This window comes from Urocampus carinirostris, chromosome 5 (assembly GCF_059441175.1).
Source record: "Urocampus carinirostris isolate Australia breed hairy pipefish chromosome 5, RoL_Ucar_1.0, whole genome shotgun sequence".
In the NCBI taxonomy this organism is placed as follows: Eukaryota; Metazoa; Chordata; class Actinopteri; order Syngnathiformes; family Syngnathidae; genus Urocampus; species Urocampus carinirostris.
In genome coordinates this window covers 12348528-12373193 of record NC_142353.1, presented here as the reverse complement: position 1 = coordinate 12373193, position 24666 = coordinate 12348528, and the positions used below count along the sequence as shown (strand labels likewise).

The 24666-nt window shown below is 39.2% G+C and overlaps 1 protein-coding gene and 2 long non-coding RNA genes across 4 annotated transcripts in view; 2 read left to right on the top strand and 1 right to left on the bottom strand.

Annotated features, from left to right (window-relative positions):
* LOC148365447 (netrin receptor UNC5C-like) overlaps positions 1-24666 on the top strand; it is a 245766-nt gene that overhangs the window by 102372 nt on the left and 118728 nt on the right. The gene's annotated exons all lie outside the window — the stretch shown is intronic.
* Positions 19304-20773, top strand: LOC148365449 (uncharacterized). The gene is made up of 2 exons (XR_015850487.1): positions 19304-19544; positions 20309-20773. It is a non-coding gene; the product is annotated as an uncharacterized LOC148365449 (long non-coding RNA).
* LOC148365448 (uncharacterized) lies at positions 20857-22030 on the bottom strand. Its single transcript, XR_015850486.1, has 2 exons — positions 21644-22030; positions 20857-21229 (listed from the first exon to the last, which is right to left on the bottom strand). It is a non-coding gene; the product is annotated as an uncharacterized LOC148365448 (long non-coding RNA).

Below are 24666 nucleotides of genomic sequence, written 5' to 3'. Positions count from 1 at the left end.
GTTACATGGCAGTTGTTAGGTGACGCATGAACATTTAAAAAGCACGTCGAAAAGTAAAAAAAAAAAACTGAGTTTCACTCGTCTCAGTAAGGTTAAAAAAAAATTCAAGCCAATGCATTGTATATTTTATACGCATATGTTTTGCTAAGTCGATTATTTAACCCATTACATTTTAAACTGTTAAGAATTCTTAACTTCTATCTTAACAAACATGTTGAGCAATGAATGTGCTTCTTGCTGCTGAAGCTGTCCATTATCATATCGCATATCATTGTGAGCAGAGTTTAGCAGACCGCACTCTATTTGTTTGCCTTTATGTCCGCCTAAAATGAACTGCACTCGTGCAGTGGTGATCCATTATCTTCTTCAATCCTACATTGTTTAAATGGAAGGTTGTGGCGGCAATTCATTATCCCTGTCAACTATTATTTAGCTCAACTCATTATTTTTCCTGGTTTGGCCGCAGAAGCGTGCCATGGTAATTCACGTAAAATAAACAGCCTTTTTTTGGCCGCGATCCATCATCCTCGGTCGACCATCGCTGAGTGCAGACGCCGACAGAGCAAATTTGTGTCGTTTGTGGTGGCATTTTTTTTCGTTTCTTACCCTAAAATGAACAGTACCCGTGCAGCTGTGGTCCATTATCCTGGATCGACTGTTGCTACAAGTAGGGTCTGGCAGGTTGCGTGTTTAAAATGGTTAGGGGGTATTTTTTTGTGCAGATTTTTGTATATCACTGAGAAGTTTAAGTAAAGTTACAGTTTATAGAAAGAAGTACTCGTGTGTACATTACATTATGAATAAATATACATGTAAAGGAAAAATGTTATTTTAGTCACGTTTGTTGTGACGTGACTTGAGGCTCGTATAGTGGACCAACAGGTGGATCCATAGAGCGAAAGTGACAGTGGCGGACTAAAAATGACACTGATTATTAGACTTTATTGTTTTAACTGCCTCTTTATTTTTAATAATAGTCCAGATCGTCTATTGGTTACAGCCATGCAACATCCTGAGAGTAATGATACAATGTATATCTTTGTACTTTTTGTACTTCTTTTTCCATGCTTAACATGTATTTGCTTTTCCCTTTAGCATCACTGCAAGCCTAGGGTCACAATGAGTAATTACAAAAGAGAAATTACAGCACATAAAAATCTCAATTTTTCATTTTAGTCCGGTCTCCTCCTGTCTCGCTTTTTCCTGACTTACAGTCCACATCATTAAAAGCCGACTTTTCATCTGAGGCAAGGACATATCCACTCGCCCCTTGTGTTTTGTTATTTCGGCAATTATAACAACATCGCCTCTCTCAACCTCCCACGTAACATACCAGGAGACCTTTCTTTTCAGTTGCTCTTTTTCGCTCTTTCAATTATTTCCTAATGTGAGCACTTTTCCCCACCATCTGTTTGCAAACTTGGATCCTCTTGAACTTGTTTTGTCGTGATCATCCTTCCACACTCTTAGAATCTCAAAGCTAATGGCCAAGAAAACCAACAAAACCCACTATTTTTTTCAATCAAGAACGACTTGAAAAAATACAATAAACCCCCAGGATATGGCAACCCCGCCTAATGGCGTTTTACCTTTGAAATGCGAAATAGGATGTTTTTTAGGCCCCTCGTTACGGCATTTTCTCCACTAAATGACATTAACTACGAAAATATTTAACTTGCCCAAAAGTTTTGCAGTGTTTGTGCGTTTGTAGAGGGATGTCTCTAAGATGCTTTAGGTCATATAAAATGCCGGCCTGCTATTGGTCCGCTTCACAGCATAATGAAAATGCCGATATGCAGTTGGCTGAACTCCACCTCACAATGGTCTTCTCATTATTCATTCAGTGCAGAACCTCTTGAGCTTCGTAAATACGTTTTGAAACCTGTATTTTTATTATAGCTATTAGTCACAAGGCTCACTGGGATGCTAAAGGAATAAGTAAAAACATGATAACCACGGAAACAAAGCTTGCAATGATCAGGAAATTGGGAAAAGACACGAAAGCCTCTCCTTTGTAAGAAAATAGAAATTAAGTACCTGAAGTCTGACAGTTGCGGACAAAACCTTTTACTGCTTGTGCCAAGCTTGCACGCCTTGGATTTCCAACATTTTGCTATTAAATCAACACAACAATGTTTTTACATGTTTAACATCTGTGCAATTGTTTTGGTGAATAAATCCCCCCTGTGTTTGTAAAAGCTGTAACAGTTCTTGAGGCCTTCCAGAATCCATATATAGTGAAACTTGAAATCTGATTGGCTAAATCAATGGTTTTATTCTCAGTTGTTTGGTCTCATGAGAGCCTGCAGATCCTTGTCTGCAGGCCTCAGGGTAGATTTGTGAGCGTAGCAGCATGTAATAGATCAAATGTGATTGGTTAAATGCGTGAATATTAAAGCACACATCTGGAAACAGGGTAACTAGTGGAAAAGCAATATAAGGAAGCTGACAGACAATTTGGAATTATCTAAAAAGTATTCATGGACAAAATCTAATTAACATCTAATTATTCCGCTATTCTTAACGCCAGCAGAGAAGGCCTTGCAGGCCCAAAAGGCCCGCTACTGCTGTAATCAAATAAAATGGTAGACTGTATTGGCTTCATAAAAATGCTGATATATTATTTGCTGAACTACTTCCCACAATACATTTTTTCTCCCTTCATTCAGTTCAGAGTATCATGATCTTCATAAAGATGTTGTGACTTGGCAATACAATGCTATTTCTTTGTACCTCGTCTAAGTAAAAACATGGTAATCATGCAAATGAAGCTTGCGCTTATAAAGAAATATGATGAAGGCACACGCATTGGTACCCTCAGTTACATGGCTGTAACCAATCTCTTACCAAGGCTTGCAGTGATGCTAAAGGGAGAAGCAACCATGCAAACAAAGATTGCAAATGATCAAGAAACAAAAAGAAAGCCCACGCTCGCTTTGAAATATTGTACTAACCCTACAAAATGCTAGCTTGTATTGTTTTTAGTCATGACTTCATGAAAATGCTCATGTATTATATTGTAAACTACCCCCCACAATGCATTTCTGTGTTTTCATTTAGTTCAGAAACATGTGATCCGTAAAGGCGTAGCGAGTTGGCGATACAATGCTATATTTTTTGTAAATTGTCTATTTGCTAAAGGTTCCAAGAATTGCAGTGATACTAAATGGAGAAGCAAAAAGTCATGATAAGGTGAATAAAGCAACACACTCTTTTGAGTGTTACCACCTTTTTTTTGCGGTGACAGACACATGAGTAGTGAAGCAGGAACTGAAACAGGGGTGCTCAAAATAAGGATGGTCTTTAAAAAAAAAGTAAAGTATCAAACACACGAGTCTTAAATCAAATAACTTGTCCGAACTAAATCAAACCTGACACTACCCTGAACCAGAAACACAGACCAAACCGAAAATGTAAATGCAAGTAACAAAGTAACAAACAAGTGGGATTTAATAAAATTCCAAACAAGAAACCAGAATAAAAAATGTAAAAAAACTGACATGGCAGTGGAAATGCAAATAGGAGACTCCATTGTGCATTCGGAGCAGTCAATCTAAAAGCCCAGGGTAATTTGCAACAAGTGTGTGGATATTAGGCTCAGGTGTCTCTTGCTCGCTGGTTGGGGCCCTCTGGGGAAAGGTGGCATGCTGGATTCTAACAGTACTCTCGCAAATGCAACGTTTAAAATCATTTTTGATTCTAATCTGCCGGCGCCTCCCTGCTCTGCATCCACCCACTAACTCCACTGTACCAGCTTAAGTCTCGTCACACCAAGCAAATTGTTTCTATACTTACTTAAACTGTTATTTAATCATATGCACATATATTAAACATATTGTGAGTAGTACTCAAATAGACTATTTTGTATATTTTAATGTTTTTATCTTGGCTATCTGGGACTTGGAAATCATTAGCTAATTAACAAAGGTTTTAATCCCTGGCTATTCAGCAATATCACTGTGTGAACCCTAACTTTGAGTGGATTGGCGCATCCCAGGGATCTACTGCATAAGGTAGATTGAATCCAACTTTATTGACATACATTCAATTCCAAACAATTACGATACAGGCTCAATATAAACCTGCAGCAAAGGGCGACGAGAAGAGTCTGACAGAATTTAATTAGCATATATAAACGGCTTCCTTCGAGCTTCCCTCATCTGTTGTTTGAACTCATCAGTCTTTCATTGCCTTCCACCAGGCCCCTTATCTCTTTTTTCCCCCCACCTCCTCACCTCATTTCCCCCCATGCTCTCCCTCTCTCTATTTATATACACTGTACCCATCTTTTCATTTCCTCACTTTTTTCCCGGCTCTTAGCATTCGCTCCGGTCCTCCAAACCTTCTCGTCTCTTCTTTCATCCTTCCTCCTTGTTTCGTTCCTCTTCCCCCGTTCCAGTGGCTTGGCACCCCACTAAGAGGCTGTTGATGGTGTAATGGCACACTCCACTATTTGGATATTTATGCAGCCGAGCACAAGCCAAACGTGAACTCGCCAGCTAACCGCGCAAGTTTTTGAAGCCTGCCAGGTTTAGGCTGTTATTAGGAAAAACTGCCTTTTTTCCTGTTTGTTTTTTTTTTTGCTTCGCTTGGTATGAGCTACTGAAAAAGTTCCAAAATTAAAGAACATTTTCAGTGCAGATGGTTTGTTTAGAGAGGCGGGGAATAGAAGTACAGTCAGATGGCATTATAGAATAGAATAGAATAGAATAGAACAGAATAGAATAGAATAGAATAGAATAGAATAGTCGTGTCTTTATTGCCATTCATAGGAACGTGGCAAAACATTGTATTCAATGGGATAAAACATAGAACTCCAGGTTATAAAGACTTTAAAGAGAAAAAGGCAAAAGACAGTAAGATATTGAATAATTATAAAATAATAATAATAATAATAATAATACATTTTATTTTGAAGCCTCTTCCAGGACACCCAAGATTGCTGTACACAAAATATAAAACAGTGATACCAATAAAAACCGAAATAAAACAAAGAATAAATACATACATTTAAAAAAAGTACAGGTAAAATGTATTGCTTAGAGACGGGCCCTAGTTATAATAATAGTGTAATAACAAAATACTGCATCATAGCAAAATTAGTCAAAAATGTATACAATAACATTAACGCAACAACATTTCCCAAACATGTCACAAGATATAGATTTCCACAGTTTAGCGCACTTGTTTAGGGTGGGGATGGCCCTCGTGAAGAAACTGTCGTAGATAATGCTAGTCCTTGTAGTTCCTAACTGTCACGACCAGAATGGAATTAGGACCCAAATGCGTAACTTTAAACACAAGTTTATTAAGATAAAGAGGAAAGGCAGCGCCCGCGATCCGGTGCTCGCTGCACGCGGGAAGCAAGCTGCTCTCATAATCGGGACATGTTCGAATGCGGAAGTGGATCTTCCGGAGCGGGAGATCGTGGTGTCGAGAGCGGAATAAACAGGTCGATAGCCGGGACAGGAGAGCAAAACGTGGTCGTGATCAAAAACGGGTTGTAAACCGGGACGGGAGAGCAAAATGTGGTTGGGGTCAAAAAACAGGTTGTAACATTGCATCTCGAAAAGTCTTTGCGAGGCACACAAGACTTTGAACTGAATGAAGAGAAAGACATTGTGGGAGGCAGTTCTGCCAATAGCGTATCAGCATTTTCATGATCTTGACCAGTACCAGACAGTCATGCTGGAGACGTAACTTGTGTGTATGTTGAGTTTGAATTTCGTGTTAAAGTATACAAACATATTTGTTTATGTCGTATAGCGGCAAAAAATATGCTGGATTCTAACACAACTCTCGCAATTTTAACATTTAAAATCATTTTTAATTTTAATCTGCCGGCGCCTCCCTGCTCCGCATCGACCCACTAACTCCACAGTACCAACTTATGTCACGTCACACCAAGCATTCAACACTTTAAAATAAAAACTATAAAATGCTGGAATGCCGTTTTTCCTGGGTGAAATGTGCATAATTTCCTCAACACCGACATCAGACCCAACTTACCAAGCTATTTACTTTAATAGAGTTTCCCAAATTGGATATAAGCATCGTTTGTTCTTAATAGGCATAAACTGACGATGCGTTAATGGTAATGAAGAGATGATAGCGTAAATGCGTGCATTGTCATCCTTAATTACCCACTGTGGTTTTGTTTATCACTCTGCATTATATTTAAAAGGCTCTCACATCCTCCATTTTGTTTTAGGGGAAGCTTCTCTCTTCGTAGAACCGAGTTTAAACTGGAGTCATTCTCTCGTATACGACTTGCTTACGATGCTGCGCGATGCATTCCTTTTATCTCTTCATACGTGCTACTACAGGTCAAGTAATCCACTTGGTTTTTCGAATCCCGAGGGGCGCACGGAAGCGCTTTTATCCTCCTTGGCCAAAGAATGAACCACAACAAGGGATTACCTGACTATGTTTTTTGGGGGTACAATAGGACCAGTCTCCCAAAGGAAATGAAGTTATGCTATTCCTCCCAAAATGCATTTGTACAGATAAATGTTTCTCTTTAGGGGAAGTGAGCCTGGGACAGAAAAAGCAAGTCAGGCACAGAAAATAAGAAGAGTTGCAAACTGAAAGTCAGATAAAGAAGTTAGCAACAGCAGGACCCAGTTCGGAACAAGACAATTTAACAGGTTGAAGGCGGCAACAGCGAGTCTGAAACGAGAATGCAACTCTTAAGTAAGAGTAGCAAGAATCAGACATTGTAATAAATAATCAATAATACATGAAATGTGTCATTGAGATGTCTGCAAGGATGCTGCAAAAGTTAGCCAGCAAAACTGTTCATAGTTTAGTAAACACTCAAAATAAGGAGAGAAGACATCAATGGATTTTGAACTTGGAAAAACAGGGGAGAGAGCCTAAACCTCAGATAAGAAATTCTAATCCATTGTAAAAGCCCTTACCTGAGAGACAAAAATCCATGCCAGGGAATGCAGTTTTACCTGTTATACGGTAGAACCCCGGAATACAGCGAACCCGCATTAGAATGTTTTCACTATATTGTGCATGATCGACAACATTTAACACCGATACGCTATTGGGTGAACTAACGCCCACAATGCCTTTTTCTTTTCACTCCGTTCAGAATCTCTTGTGCTTCATAAATACTTTGGGAGTCGGTATTGCAATACTACATTTTTTTTGTACTGCATTTATTCACAATGGGTCCTAACGTTTGCAGTGATGCTAAAGAGACAAGCAAAAACATGATAACCATGGAAATGAAGATTGCAATTATCAAGAAATACAAAGAAGGCACACAAATCGCTACCCTCGCCGGGTTGCAAGTGAGTGTTGACCCATTTTAAATCAAAATATCCCATTTGATGTCACAGGGACTCAAATGGCACTGAATAACCGGTAGGACCCAATCGCAAAAACTCAAAGACTAATCTCAAAATGCAAATTGACATCAAGATTTCCACGGAAGTCAAACAAAATGGCCAGGCACCTCCCCTTCTCGTTCGAGATCTTCTCTTGATGTCAGCTAAACACTTTCTCTCCTTGCGCTGTTTGTTTAGTTGCATCGCATCTTGCACATCAAAGATTGCGGGGAGCCCCCTGCAGCGCAGTAGCACCCTAACAAGGTGCACGTTTCACAAAGATGGGGAGGCTCTCCGTAATCGCCCGCCTTTGATGTGTTTAGGAAAAAAAATCATCATTTGATGTCTTTAAATGATTAAAGATCCCAAATTGAAAGATTAGAGGAAGGTGCGCGTGCGTACATGTCAGTTATTTGCGAAGCTAGCGTGTTTTGTTGTGCCAACTTGTCATTAGCGTCTCCAAGGTTAGTTGTGTAGAGGTCGTATGGGTGCTTGAAATCCTTGAAAATGCTTAAAATTCAATGTTGTGTTTTCAAGGATTGAAAAGTGCTTAACTTTGAGGTGAATTGCTTGTAAGCGTTTGAAATTGTTGCCGTGGTTCCTAACACACTGCTCTCTGGTGGCCTTGCTTTATCATTACATTTCTTTACCTCATGATTCACGGCAGTTGGCATCAGTCTGAAAATAATCATTCTATGAAGCGTTATCGTCCCCTACAGGTCCCGCCTAGCATGACAGGTTTATGCTACACTTAAACGGGGCACTGTGAAATGTCTATAATTGCAAGGAATACAAATCTATTTTGGACATAAAATTAAATGTAAAGCACTTAAGACAGAGAGGTCACAGGTTCGATTCCCTGCTCCTCCCAGTTAAATGCCAAAGTGCCCATTTGGAAAGACACTGAACCCCTAATGCCCCTGATAAGCAGATAGGCGCCTTGCATGGCTGACTCCTTGTCAGTCTGTGAGTGTGTGTGTGAATGGGTAAGAGTGAAGTACATTGTAAAGTGCTTTGGGAGGTCTTCAGTGACTTAAAAGCACTATATATATGCAGTCCATTTACCATTTAATGGGAATAACTTTCTGCAACTGAAAATGTAAGCTACATATTACTGTCATTTTTACCCAAAACCTATACGCAGAGAATATATATATATATATATATATATATATATATATATATATATATATATATATATATATATATAGTCACGATTTGCTCAAGAACTAAAAATCGGGTATCTTGGTAAATTTACAGGCATAATTAAAAATCGCATATGTAAATTACAAATATATGTGTGGCTCTGCAGAACACAATTCAAATCAGAATTTCTATTATGGTACTGGAGAAATTTGAAAGTTGGCTTTAAAATCCTTCAAAGTTTTTTTTAATTGGGCCATGAAAAAGGTGTACGGACAGTGGGCGTTGAAATGAGCTGACTTCAATTTTTGTCATGTCTGGAGATTTATTATTAACACATTGAGATTGGCTGGGTCTTTGTGGTGATATTGGACAACCTTCACTGGACTACTTCTTAAAATGGACTTTTAATAAATGGCGAGCGCATCTTTGTGACAAACCCATTGTGTTCTCGCTTCACAATGCAACAAATGGACCAATTTCTCCTCTCCTTTCTTATTAACGTGTCGGCCAAAGGTTTTATAGACTTTCTCTAATATTGTTGGTTTTTTTTTGTTAGCTTTCTGTTTCGTATATTCCATTTTGATATAAATAACACCGTGGAAAGAGAAAATGTTGTCAGGGACAAGGAAGAGGAGTTGATGACAGAAAGTCAGGAATAAAATGTTAAAGCTAGGGAAATGAGAGAAATCATTTGACAACCAAGCGGACTGTGGGCAGCATAAGGCACAGCAAGCCCCATGAGAGAAGGCCAAGATAAGTGCAAAGAGGAAAAACTAGCTGCAACTTGAAATGTGTCCACTTCAGGTCACCAAAGTCAGGCGCCACTGGCACAGCCGCTGGAGCTGAAATTCCTTGTTTCTTTCCCTATCTGTCTCTTTCTTTTATGCTTTCCTTTTTTCTCTCTTCTTTAATCTCTCTCTTTGTCTCTCTTTTTGTTTCTTTTGCTCTCTCTCACTCTTCCTCTCTGTTTGCCTCTCTCTCTCTCTGTCTCTCTCTCTCTCTTTCTCTCTCTCTCTCTCTCTATATATATATATATATATATATATATACAGTGGAACCTCGGTTCTTGACCATAATCCGTTCCAGAACCCTGTTCGAAAACTGATTTGTTCGATCACCGAAATCTTTTTCCCATTAAAATTAATGTAAAATCGTTTGAATCCATTCCAATGTTTACCATAAACGTAAACATAAAGCTAACCCAGGCTAATCGTACGTTCGTGTTAGCGTAATCTTCGGTACGAAAGATTACGCTAACATGAACGTGTGAAAATAAAAAGATCAGGTCGTTTACACGTCATTTAGCACCCAGGTCTCCACAAAAAGTGGTGAACGGTTAAAGGATAAAGAAAAGAATTATGAATAGGATTTCTTACCTTTGCGGTGGTCTGCAGAAGCCATGCTCTATTCTCTCGAAATAAGGGAAACTCGCACACCTTCTTCATATTTTGCTATTATTTCTTTCTTAAATGCAATAGTTGTACGCACGACTCTTCTTTTTTTACCTGTAGCAACTTTGCTGCTTGCACCGACCTTCTTCGGAGGCATAATTAGGGGCTAAAACACTCCGTTCACCGATATTAAAAGCGAAAGCGAAAAGAAGTGCGCGCGCACGTCATAACAGTTCTTCACGAGGGGTGGGGGCATTCTACACCCGTACGCCGCTCAGCATCGCACCCTAGCGTACCGACGTTCGAACTCCGATTTTTTGAACGAAAAGCGAAGCAAGAATTTCTCAAAAAAAAAAAAAAAAAAAAAAATTTTAAAAAATAGATAAAATATAAAAAAAACAAAATATATATCTATATATATATATATATATATATATATATATATATATATATATATATATATATATAAATATATAATATATTCTCTCTCTGTCACTTTTCTCATTATTTCTCTCTTGTAATTTCTCTCTCCCTCTCTTTTTGTTCTCTTCCTCTCTCTTTTTTCTCTTATCGTCTCTTTTGTCTATCTCTCTCTCTCTGTCCCTTTCTCTCTCTTTATGTCTTTTTGAAGTTTTTCTCTCTCCCTCTTTCTTTCTATACCTTTCCTTGTCTCTCTTTTTGTCTTGTATCTTTTTTTTTTCTTTCTTTGTTTTATTCTTTTTTTCCTTCGTTCTTTCTTTCCTACTTTCTTTCTACCTTTTTTCTTTCTTCCTGTTTTCCTTTTTTCCTTTTTACTTTCTTTCTTTCTTCCTTTCTTTCTTTGTTTTTCTGTCTGTCTTTCTCTCTTTCTTTCTTTCTTTCTTTCATTCTTTTTTTTTTTTTACCAAATTATAAATTTAAATGATTGATTTAATGGATAAAAAGTGTTTTTTTTTTTTTTTTTTTAATGAGAAAGTTTACCTTTAAAAGTGTAGTTGGCCGTCAAATTTCATTTTTATTTTAGAAACTAGCTAAAGCTTAGTTAAACTTCTGCAAAGCTGCTCAGGTGGTATTTTTTGGATTTTGTATTGTTCCTCTTTACTTAAACACCGGGATGAGTTTCTTCTATGTTCTCCGGTTGATTAATAAGCAAACACAGCTACTATTGGTGCATTGCGAGTGGCGCCTGGCTTTGGCATCATCCAATAGACAAATTCAAACCAAAAGTCATGGTTTAACACGATGATGCTTTTTTTTTCTCTTGTGCTTTTCTCAGCATTGATTCACGGGCCACATGAAATGATGAGGCGGGCCACATTTGTCCCGGGGGCCATGAATGGGACTCATATGCATCACATTCACACTCAGGGTGTGGCAGGGTTTTTTTTTTCACAATTGTGATATGACACACGGCGTACAGGAAATTGTACTCATTGTTTAAACAAATATATAACATGTGCTATATACTGGACTGTCTCAGAAAATTAGAATATTGTGATAAAGTTCTTTATTTTCTGTAATGCAATTAAAAAAGCAAAAATGTCATACATTCTGGATTCATTACACATCAACTGAACTATTTCAAGCCTTTTATTATTTGAATATTGCTGAATTTGGCTTACAGCTTAAGAAAACTCAAAAATCCTATCTCGAAATATTAGAATATCATGAAAAAGTATACAAGTAGGCTATTCAACTAATCACCTGAATCATCTAATTAACTCGAAACACCTTGCGAGGGTTTCCTGAGCCTTGAAAACACTCAGCTTGGTTCAGTAAACTAAATCACAAGTATGGGGAAGACTGCTGATCTGTCTGCTGTCCAGAGGACCATCATTGATACCCTCCATCAGGAGGGTAAGACACAAAAAGAAATTTCTCAAAGAGCAGGCTGTTCACAGAGTGCAGTTTCAAAGCATATCCACAAAAAGTCTGTTGGAAGGGAAAAATGTGGCCGGAAACGCTGCACAACCAAGAGAGATGACCGCAGCCTTAACAAAATTGTGAAGAAGAGCCGCTTCCAGAATTTGGGGGAGCTTCAAAGACAGTGGCCTGAAGCTGGAGTGGAGGTATCAAAAGCCACAGTTCACAGACGTGTCCGGGAAATGGGCTACAATAGCCGTATTCCCATGGTCAAGCCACTTCTGAACTCAAGACAACGGAAGAAGCGTCTGACTTGGGCTATGGAGAAGAAGCACTGGACAGTTGCAGAGTGGTCCAAAGTCCTCTTTTCAGACGAAAGCAAGTTTTGCATTTCATTTGGAAGTCAAGGCGCCAGAGTCTGGAGAAAGGCTGGAGAGGAGCAAAATCCAAGTTGCTTGAAATCCAGTGTGAAGTTCCCACAGTCAGCAATGGTTTGGGGAGCCATGTCAGCTGCTGGTGTTGGTCCACTGTGTTTCATCAAGTCCAGAGTAAATGCAACTGTGTACCAAGAGATTTTAGAGCACTACATGCTTCCATCTGCTGAAAAGCTCTATGGAGATGAGTATTTCATTTTCCAGCATGATCTGGCACCTGCCCACAGTGCCAAAACCACCAGTAACTGGTGCACTGACCATGGCATCACTGTCCTTGATTGGCCTGCTAATTCCCCTGACCTGAACCCCATCGAGAATTTGTGGGGAATAGTTCAGAAAAAGATGAAAGACACCAGACCTGCAAATGCAAATGAGCTGAAGGCCGCTATCGAAGCATCCTGGGCATCAATAACACCTCAGCAATGCCACAGGCTGATTGCCTCCATGCCACGCCGGATTGATGCAGTAATCCGTGCAAAAGGATTCCCAACCAAGTACTGAGTGCATCAATGGACATTTTCAAATGTTTGATTTAGTTTTGCTGTTATAAAATTATTTTTTTACTTGGTCTGAGGAAGTATTCTAATATTTTGAGAGAGGATTTTTGAGTTTTTTTCAGCTGTAAGCCAAAATCAGCAATATTCAAATAATAAAAGGCTTGAAATAGTTCAGTTGATGTGTAATGAATCCAGAATGTATGACATTTTTGTTTTTTTAATTGCATTACAGAAAATAAAGAACTTTATCACAATATTCTAATTTTCTGAGACAGTCCAGTATAAATCATCTGGTGCTTTTTTCCACATTGTGACTTTACAAACAGTCGCCACCTTGTGGCATGGTGCCGAATTCCACATTGTTACGGATCAAGCAAAAAATAAAAACACATCAATTTCAAATATATCCGTTCCCTGTAAAGAACTTTCCACATTTTTGAAGTCTTCAGCTTTAAGAATCGCCCTCCTGTTTCCCTAGGTTTCTTATCAATCACCCTTTCTTGTTTTCGCTTCCGGTCGTCCTTTGTTCTGATTTGTGTCCCGTCCTTCTCCTTTGGCCTCCGGGACCCTCGGGGTGATATAAGTCAGGGGGAATGGCAGAAAGCGAATTCCTTGATGCGGATCTAGCACTCCGTCACAGGCCGGTGTCGTCGTCGAGCGCTTCGGGCACTACGCGGTGCCGCAGAAAACGAGAGATAAGTGGAGCCTTTTCATAGGAAGTCGGCGGTAATCAGTCCCAAATCTGCAATTGTCCTCTAGTCTCCGGTAAGGTCACACATGGATTGGTAATTTGGGATTTATGGAAATTTGTACCGAATACTTCTCTCTTTGTTTTGTTTTTTTCAAGATTATCCCGTTCTATGATAGAGAGCGGTATCCAATTAAACCTGACAGCAAGGGCACCGTGACATTTTACTTTTTAAATTACAGAAACAGTGTGGTTCGTTGCAAGTGGACACTGTTTGAATTGGGGGAAAAAAATAGACGGTAATTATAAAATAATGAAGCAAAATTTCTTCTTATCCAGGAAATCTGGTTCAAAAGACATACAAAAAACAGATCAGTGGAAAAGTATAGCTTTATTTGGTTGAGAAGTGGAAAAGAAACAGGTATTTTTAAGACTTTTAAAAATAGTTCTGGTGGCTAAATACGGATTCTTGCATACCCAACAAAAATGTATTGAAAAGAATATGCCTATCTTGCATCCGGAAGACGTATTTATCTGGATGAAAAGTAAAAGGTGTTATTTTTGGGTGCTAAATTTAGACAGGGAAAACTGAACTAAATTAGACAGCGAAAAACATACCTAAATTTTAAATGTCAATTTCGCAAGAATTTTTAACAGCAAATACTGGTTTAAGAGATGTCAGAATTACGCATAAGTTTAGACCCTTAGATGTCTTCAAAAAAGGTATTTTTACAAACGTTGAAAAGTCGTATAATCAGTGGCTGAATTTTAGACACTTTAAACATGTCCTGACTATTTTATATCTATGTTTATTGGGATACACACAAACCAATTTTAAATGTCAATTTTTGGACTGAATCAGAATTCTTTCACAGTGAAAAGTGGTTTAAGAAATGTCAAAATGATGCCTAAGTTCAGACCAAAAGAGGACTTTATTTGGTTGGAATATAAAAATTGTCTTTTTACAGACGTTGAAAAGACGTATTTTCAGTGGCTAAATTTAGACAATTTAAACATGACCTGACTCATTTTTCTCCATGTTTATCGGGCTATATACACGACCCAATTCATTCTAGACATAAATTGGACCATGCCAGATTGTTTTTGAGCATTGATTTTCTTAGGTTCGCTATCCATATTCTTGATTTGATTTATCTGTTCCTGACCAGAACAAAAGTCTAAAAATACTTTAAAGGGTTACCCATGTTCAGTTCAAAATGTGTCTTCAATTGGTTGAAATGTAAAAGTCTTAAAAAAATATGTGGGCGGCTAAATTCAGACTGGACCACTGATCAAAAACATAGAAAAAAAACGTTTAAAACATGTCCAGAAGACACATTCTCTGAGAAATATATTTGTTTTGGGTTGAAAAGTGAAAGTATGAAAAGGATGTTGAATAAATGTTTTCATCAGGGGTGAATTTAGACGAGGTACATTTCGGACTAAATTTGTTGACAGACCAATAATTTGAATCAATTCTTAACCACCTAGCCTCAACTTTCAACCACTTTAACTCCCACAACTTCTCGAAAAGACGTTGAAATGAGTTAAAGAGACACCAAGGTTCTGTCCATGAGATGTACTTAATTTGTGGTAGGGGGAAAGATTTTGCACCTCTAGGAGGCACTAAATATTACACACTGTACCTTTAAGAAGTGAAAGTTGAAAAACGTATTGTATAAGACATTGAAAAGACTTCATGTTGGGGGCTAAATTAAGACAAGCTTAGCATTTTAGACGAAAAGTGGTTCATATTTGTGGGCATATTTGTTGGTTGGTTCCCTTAACTGTTAGGGTCGTTGGGGCACCGTTTCCTGTGGTGTGTATCGGGTGAGTATACCCTAGTGGCATCCATCCCTCTCCAGGCCAAGATATGTTTTCCACCCGGTTTCGCACCGGGGACCTTTCGCGTGTTAGGCTAATGTGCTATACGCTGCACTTGTAGACAACCCAAATTAAGACGTCTACTTTTGGACTAAATCATGTTAAAACACAGGCTTCGGATGGGTGCTTGTAGTCCTCGCAAGTGCTTGAATTTTAATTGTGTTTTTTCAAGGATAGAAAAGTGCTTGACTTTCGGGTGAAGTGCTGGTAAATGCTTGAAGTTGCTGCTATGTTCCTTAACAAGTCTGCTAAAAAATGACGCGGGCACTGCTTTCTTGCTGAATCACTTTGCCATTGCATTTTGTCTCCCTTGTGATTAACGGCAGCTGGGATCAGTTTGTATTTGACCTATGAAGCGTCATGGTCCCTTACGGTTCAGGAGAATGCTACACTTGAGCAACGCACTCTGAAATGTGTATCAGTGCAAGGATTTCATATCAATTATGAACATTTATTCCGTACTATGCGTTTTACAGCAGTAAATTGTCAGGGAGACCTTCCTGCAACTCGTTTTTACCCAACATCTGTATGGGGAGAGATTCGTCTCAAAATCATATATATTTGCGATTTGTTTAATATTTTAATGGTCCCGGAGAATTTCGAAATTTGGCTTTGAAAGTCCTTAAAAAGTGCTTGAATCTGTCGATGAAAATGGTGTTCCTCCTAAAATTCAACGCCCAAATGACATCCGGTTCTCCACTTCTGCCGTCAAACCCTTACATCTTAGTCATAAGTACTCCCCAGCACAGGAATATTTTTTCTATTTTTTCTTTCCAGCCAAAATTTTGCAAGTGGCCATCTGTCGAGCGGAATTATGAAAAAGTGTGTAAGCAGTTGAAGGAGAAGCTGCTCATTTGGCAAGCCATTTGTTATCATTTCCTATTCAACATCCCAAAAGAATTGGCGCTTCGCTAATGCGCCGCCACATCAACGTTTTAGAAAATGCTAAAAAGTGGCTGCTCCTCCTCCGTGACTCCCAAAATCAATTTGATGTGGCGTACCTATTCATTTATTTCCGTTATCATTTTTTCAAGCACTTTTGGCATGAAATGAGTTCCCGCGTGCCCTTCATTCTTATAAGAGCATGGGTTGAGTGCAGGGCTTCTGCTGTTCCAAATTTTATATATATATATATAAACCAACAAAGAAATACATTAACAATGGGGCATTTACTTTAAGAAAAAATATATACTTTTTATGTTCCCGTTAGCATTAACCCCCAAAAAATGTTACAAATAATTTTTAAACATGAAAACATATGAAATTAAATTATGATACAGCAGTGAAGTGGGTGATGAAGGGTAACCACGGCAACAGCAGAGCCGTTACTGTCTTCCCCCTAATGATTCAGAATGTTGCTATTTTTTACCTCATTCTTGCAATTTATCGCTGCTTTGAGTGCCAAATTATTGCATTCGGAGTCTTCTTTTGTTTTTTGATAAAAGCAATCGAGGCGAAATCGGAGTTAAGCGAAGAGGGGCCCTGATTAATGGCGCTGCACGCTCTGCTGAGGACAGATTAAAAGAAGAAAAAACAAAAGGCGCCATTTTCATAACCTGGCCACAGCCAATTACGGAAAAGCGTGTCTGACGAGACCGCCACAAGTGAGCGAAGCTGTGATTGATGACCCCCGTACATCCCCATTCTGTTTTCTCTTCTTGTTTGCCATTCAAGTGCAAATTCAGAATATGATAATGAACAGAATGCATATTTTAGAGCCCTTGCCTGGAGCAAATGCTTTTTTCTTTGTGAGTGATATACACACACACACACACACACACACAAATATGAAAAAAGAGAGAACAGTAAGAGAGAAAAAAAGAGACAAAAAATAAGAGGAGAAAAGAGAAAAGTTGACGGAGAAAGAAAGAAAGAAGAAAAGAAAGAAAGGAAGAAAGAAAGAAAGAGAATAAAGGATTGAAAGAGAATAAAGGAATGAAAGAAAGAATGTAAGTATTCCAGCTCAGATTGCTTTTGGAATGGCTTTGTTGACATCATGTGGACAGAATTAACACTGCAGCTCATTTTTCTCGTGTGCTTCTCTCGCTGTTGCCTTGCTGGCGGGATTAAAACCCTTAGTGGACCTGATTCGCCATGTGGGCCGTACGTTTGACACCCCTTAGCTGGATGTTAGCATTAGCCTGCCAGCCTGAATCTTCACTTTCATTTTTACTGAATTTCTTCTGAGTTTTCTTTTACTGGTCATCAAACAGCTGCTTTCTTCTTAGCCGCTCTCATTATACTCACATCATTAGGCGCCTTTTTTTTCTTCTTTTTTTTCTTTTTTCCGCCACGGCACTGCCAATTTCAATTTCTCACGGAATGTGACATTCACGCGCTCGCTTGAAATGATTTTCACGCGGCTGTCCGTTCTGCTTCTTCACACGAGATGCTCGTCCATCATCTCAAACTTCAAGCTAGCCCTCGCTCTCCCATTGTAGATAATTAAGCATCTATTACCTCTACACCACCAGACTCCATCTTTAAAATTAGATACTCATGGAGTTAACCCCTTAACATTACGTTGATAAGCAAATACGTGTCCGTGCGATGTCACCAGTCTCGTGGCACATATCATCAGGAAGCTTAAACTCTTGGGATTCCAGATATGATGACCACTTCATCCCAGAAACATCACGATCAGTCTGAAACAAGATACCAGAAAACTATAAAGCTGGTATAGCTCACCACTAACTGATTGTCAGCTGATGAAACGATTCTCCCCATACACGGTCTTGTTAAATTTAGGACCATCCAGTGACTCCAACTGTCACGAACCTGGGCAGGAAACAGGAATGAGAACCCAATAGCGTAACATACTCACAGTTTATTAGGGAGAGGAGGAATGCACGCACACTCGATCCGGGGATCGATGGTCGCGGAAGTGGATTGAAATCCGAACAAAAGAGTGGTCAAAATCAAACAGTTCAAGCCGCAAATAAAAGAGTTTCGCACACGCTCTGTCACCAGGCGACTCGCAAGACCGCGTTTAAGTAGTCCGGCAGCAATCTGTCAATGTGTTTCAGCTGGTGTTAGTGGGCCAATTGGGCGCCTTGGCAACCGTGACAGAACCTGGCGCCACACGGAGGGGACCAATTGGTTGCCATGGCAACCAGGACACCAACTGTATAAAATATTTATTCCAAAACAAATAAAAAAAATTAAATAATCCGCCTAAATGCGTTACTGCATCATTTGACAATCTTTTTCATAATCAGTCCATTTTTCTCCATAACTCCCCTCCATAACAGACTCATTGGATGATATCCAATAGGCCGTTGGCCTCTGACATTTTGAGAGACACCACTTTCGGCCAAAGCAGGCTTTTTTTTCTTCTTAATCAACAGCCAATATTAGCCTATACAGGCCTATATTGATAGAACAGAGATTGCCTTATTTAGCGCTGAATATCTTTTGGGTGTAGTTACCAATTATAATGATGACCAAAACATTACTTAGCCAATAAAAATCCTGAACAGAACGATACACAGATATCTCATCTCATCTCATCTTATTAGCTACATTGCTTATCCTTAGTGGAGTCGCAGGGGTGCTGGAGCTCATCCCAGCAATCATCGGGCAGTGGGCAGGGGACACCCTGAACTGATTGCCAGCCAATCGCAGGGCACACGGGGACAGACAACTCACTCGCTCATTCACACCTAGGGACAATTTGGACCGGGCAATTCACCTGAAATGCATGTTTTTGGAATGTGGGAGGAAACCGGAGTGCCCGGAGGAAACCCACGCAAGCACGGGGACAACATACAAACTCCGCACAGGAAGTCTGGAGCTGGATTTGAACCCCTGCAGGAGGTTCCCAAGACATGAACTGTGCCTCACATGCGCTAACCACTGTGCCGCCGTGCTGCCCGATACACAGATATTCACTGTGTATTTAAATTAGACCCCAAAATAAACATGCGTAATGCAACTCGCGATCCATGTTTACATGGGATAATTACGAGTGAGTGTGTACAATCAGTGATTGACTTCCGAAAAGAGAAGTCAAACACTTTCAACTCTTTCCCAATGTCTAAAAATTGACCAAAGTAAAATACATAGTTGCAAAGGTTTTAGGCTGAGTCCCATTCTTCGCACTTTCACTCGCTATGTGCCCTAGTCACTCGGTTTGCGCGTTCACGTGAAAATGGGGTGTGTCCCGATACTCTCAAGACCGAGGCAGAAGTGCCCTCAAACCATGTCGTAGCCACTTCAAGACCGAGGGGGCTCTCGACCTCACTTGGCGGCGAAGTGACTACCCAGAAGGCTTTGCGAATTCTCAATATCAACAAACATGCCCGGAAAGGAACCGCACAAATGTAAGTAGTTTTCCACAACCACGCATGTATTTGCAACAAAATGTATTGAGATATCTTAGTTAGACGTAAATGCAATAGAAAATCGTATTTTCGCGTTAAAACACGAACATTGCAAAATCGCTACTTTACGAAGTGCACTAATCTACCAAGGGAGCTGGCAAAAAAAAATCTTCACGCTACAAACTTTAAAGTAGGATAACTGGGCAGAAAATCACGGTTCAGCCCATCCCTGTTTTTATCTTAAACGAGTCGTCCTTTTACATCTACTGTACATGGCCAGTCGCTAAAGGAGCATAGTCAGAATACCGTTCTGGACATAAGCGCTTGTTTACTGCACACAATTTCGGGTGTCGTGTTTTATTTACAATATGATTCTTTCATGTGAGATCAGAATGCATTAGTTTTCATCATGCATTATGAGTAATGTCTCCGAATTTCACGTGGAAATACAGTTGAAACAAACTACTATCACATAGTCCACTGCCTTCTCTGTAAACACATATTAAGTAAACTAATTACCTTCTCAAAATGTTGTCCAAATGTGGAGACAATTCTAAAGCATATGTGATGCTGGCCAATAGAAGGCTCATACAGCCATAAGAATAACATGTCAATTTTGTGTATCTATTCACTATCAAATAATTATCCAGAACACATCCTATAATTTCCTGTCTCACATCAACTTGCTGAGCATCCTATACTCAGTTGTTTTTGTACAATACATCAGCATTAAGTAATTCTTGTTTTTTCCACCCAACCTAAAGGCCACTGTAGAACGTCCCGTGGAAGAGCTGGTCACCATCACAGCTACCACGCCATCCACACCACCGGGCACGTCGTTGGCACCTTCTAATCCGGCGCCAAACCCCAAATCACCCAGAAAAAAAAGGAAGCACGATACACTCCTTGACTTTTTGAAAGCGGAGTCTGCCGGAGCGAGGAAAAGGCTCGAAGAAACTGTGGCCAAAACTGAGCGGTTCCCGTCCTTTTTGGGAAGCTCGTGGACAAATTTCCAGAACAGTGACATCTCTGCAATGTTTCCCTTTGTTTTATAAAAGGATAATATTGTTTTTTTTATTAAGAACTCAATGAAGTTCCAGTTTGTGTTTTCCAGCTTCATGGAAGTATTGGTATATTTTTGTTAAAATTTGTGACACATTATTTACTATTATGTATTTTGGCCCAATGTGAGTTTGTTTTTCTGAAAGTAAACTATTATTTAAGCTGGAGTGATTTGTAGTTGTTTTCTGTCCAACAGTCACATAGTTCACACACAGTATCTCACATCATTATGAAATAAACCACCAAGGTGTTACTCAAAATGAAGATGTTTATTGAATAGTAATGCAGAAAAGCACATAATGCAAATGTGGGTCTGACTTAAAGAGCCTAAATATGGCTTTTGGGCAATTTATTCCATATTAACTGGACAATTCTTTGTACGGTGGACCTGGGAACCCTGAAGACCCGTGACACCACACGGTAGGACAGAGCGTGGGCCAGCCAGTACACGTAGATCAGGACCTCCAGCCACGGCCCTGTTCCCTCTTTAGCAGCTCATGCAGGGCCCACATAACCTTCTTGCTCAACCTTAAGTCCTGAATGAGTTCTGACTCCACATCCAACCATAAGCACAGGATGGGAACATTCCTGTCCAACCTGTCCACGCTTATGGGACAGCCACTCTGGAACACAATAGATAACAATTTAGACATAAAAGTGGGCATAGAAAAGAAAAAGACCGCTTTAACTGTGATGTAAGCATCATGAAAAAATGTTGAAATGACCTTTTTTATATCCAATGACAACTCTTTTGAATTAAATTCCTTATGAACTAAGGTTTTTGGGTCGTACAGGGAAGTTTGGTGACGATATTATGTCAGCTTAAGGGTCAGGTGGACTGTTCTTGTGTTTGTTTACTTTTCGTCATGTCACACATTCAAAACCCCTACTATATGTCATAAAATGGCATTAAGATACTAATAAGTAGATTGCCATTTATGTCTACACAAACATAGGGTATTATGTGAACGTGCATTGTATGTTAACTCTTACTGTATTTGACCGAACGGGTCATTTTTTTTAATGAGTGTACGTACCTTGTAAAGATGAATCAGCACTACATAGCGCCAAAGCTGTCTTCAGTATAGCACATTTCTCCTCCGTTGATTGGAGACACGGAAAAGATGATGAGCTTTCAGGCAATCGGTAATAACACAGCTGTAGCGGGCATTTTTAACGTTGCACGAACTCTCCAACTGACACACTACGTTGAGACTCGAGTTGTTTACATGTGACGTAGGCCTATACGTCACTAAGGTCTACAGCCAATTAATATTACCGCCATCTCCTGGACAGGGGTGGAACCTTGCAAGTCTTGTCCAAACCTTTTCCACTTTGCACTCCACTCGATGAGGGCACTCCTCTATCGAGGGACCTCACTGGAGGGTTCTCGGGGCCGAGTGAGAGAAATGGGATTGGGCCTTAGTGTTTTAAACTTATCGTTCCAAATGGCCAATTTTGGAAACGCGTAAACCTACCCTGAAAGAAATGCGTAAAATACAATGTTTAGTTTTAAGAATAGTAATAGTAGTCTTTTTTACAACCATCTAACTAAGTGATGCTTATGATATGTGATACTTTTTCGTATTTCTTGCTGATCCCAAGCTTTGTTTGCATGGTTATCATGTGTTTGCTTCTCCCTTTAGCATTACCATTATCTTTTGACACATTAAGAATAAATACAGTACAAAACAAGACAGAATTGTATTGCCCTAACTTTCCAAGCATTTAGGAAGCAGACACTATTCTGAAATGAATGAAGAGAGAAAGGAATATGGGAGATAGTTCAGCTAATAGTATTTAAGCATTTTCATGTCACTATATAAAAACCAATAGCAGATCGGAATTTTATAAATCATCGACCATTGCAGACAGTTATCTTATATTCATATTGTGTCATATTGACGTTGTTGATGTCACATAGCTGAGAAAACGCTGAAAGAAGGGATGAAAAAACATTGTAAAGTAAAAACGCCATAAGGTGGGTACACCTTATCCTGAGGGTCCACTATATTACCATACTCCTTGCTAAAAAACAAATGAATGAATATAACTCAGATACTCAATAATTAAGGGCCTGAGTCACTTTCATGGAGGGGGTGGGGCCTAAAATATGTAACTTTCCACATCTCGCATTGATTTTGATACATGAACACAGTATAAACACACAGCGTGGTGCGTTGGTGTGCAGATGGATGGCAAACATATGTGGTGTACAGTACATGCTTCTAGTGGACTAAGCGGAGGGGGGTTCGGATTTGAAATAGTATCCCTTTAAAAAAAAACAAATATCCCTTTCAAAAAAGTGAGCGGCATAATGAAACATGTCAACAGCTGACACAACCGCGACAAAAGGGGAGCCTTTGTCCGCTCTGTTGACAGGGAAATCATTCAACACAAGCTTAATTCTTGGCCCGCTTTCATCGATTTAATTTAATTTGTAAACACACAAATTGTTATTAACATGTGTTTACATCCAACAAAAACAAAATAGAACTGCAATTATTCACACAATAAAATTCGACAATTACCTTTGAAGCCAGATAAATTGGCTCATTCTTTTTATTTCTTATTGTTATCTTTGTCACAGTGTTTACATTTATTTTAATAAATATAATAACATGAGAAAAACAAATGTTTAATATACGTAAAACAAATAATGTAAAAATATATTTTTCTCAAATGTTATTGTTTCTTCTTATAATTTTTAAATTATTTACATTTATTTTAATATCGCTAATAATAAAATGAGAAAGTGAAAACCGTAAGTACATTTTAAAAATAAGGTGAAATGAGATATTTTTTCTATTTCTTATTTCTCATTATTAAATTTCATGTTTTTTACATTTAAGATGTTTGATAAGAAAAAAAAGAAAAACATATTTTACAATTCTTCATTAATGACAAAAATATACATACCGTATTTTCCGCACTATAGGGCGCAACCCCAAAAGATAAGGCGCTACAATGGGAACGTCGACAAAACAGTCAGATAGTTCAGTCAAACTTATTACCCCCTTCACATTCCCAAAGCTTGCAAAGAAGCAAATACGTGTCGTAGACACGTGCGGATGCGGTGTCCATACGATGTCACTCAAATGTATCGTTCCAAATATCATTCGGAAGGTTAAAGTCTTGGGATTTAAGAAATGCCAACCATTCCTTAGTTTCTATTTTCTTTTTCGCTCGCAACTTTACTGTGCATATGACAATAAACACTGGGAATTGAGTTTAATTTAAAAAAAGACCCATCACAGAACATCCAGATCACTCTGAAACAAGATACTGGGAAAATATATAGCTAGAGTAGCTCACCGAAGTCGTTGCGTTCAATAATAATGTGCAACCATGGTCCTCTTATGTCCGTGAGTGTAGTAAATCCAGGAGAGTAAAATATTTACAAATACAGAATGATAAAACATGTTTCCTCTATGCCATAGACAACCAAATCTGCTATTCACATTCATCTTTTTCGGCCAATTGCAGGCTTTGTTTTGCCCCTTTAGCCCATGCGAGCCTGTAAATGATAAAAAGGATCCGTCCCCTTTACTTCCGAATAACTTTAGCCAATGGTGATCGATTCAAATGATGATTGACACATTGGCTGGGAAATGAAACGCCGGCATATGTATCCCAGCATACACCGCGGACCACATCGCCTACGAGGAAAAATCTAGTCGGCGGCTGCTTGCCTTTGTTGCGAGACATTGCGACTTAATATTGATCCATATATAAGGCGCACTGTATTATAAAGCGCATGGTCAGCTTTTGAAAAAAATTAAGACTTTTAGGTGCGCCTTATAGTGCGGAAAATACGGTAAGTTAAATAAACGCTGTGTTTAGCAGTCTCACAACCCCACTAAGTCACATTGCGATGTCGATTCGATTTTGGATAATCGTGCAGCCCGAACGTGTTGTGTACAAATCGTCAAACAAACGTTCAAACTTCTGACTTCAGACTGCCGCCCCCTTACCGCCCCTTATTACCCCCACCCAAGATGTTTCCACTAGCAACCAGTTCAGGGTGTCCCCTGCCCACTGCCCGAAGACAGCTGGGATG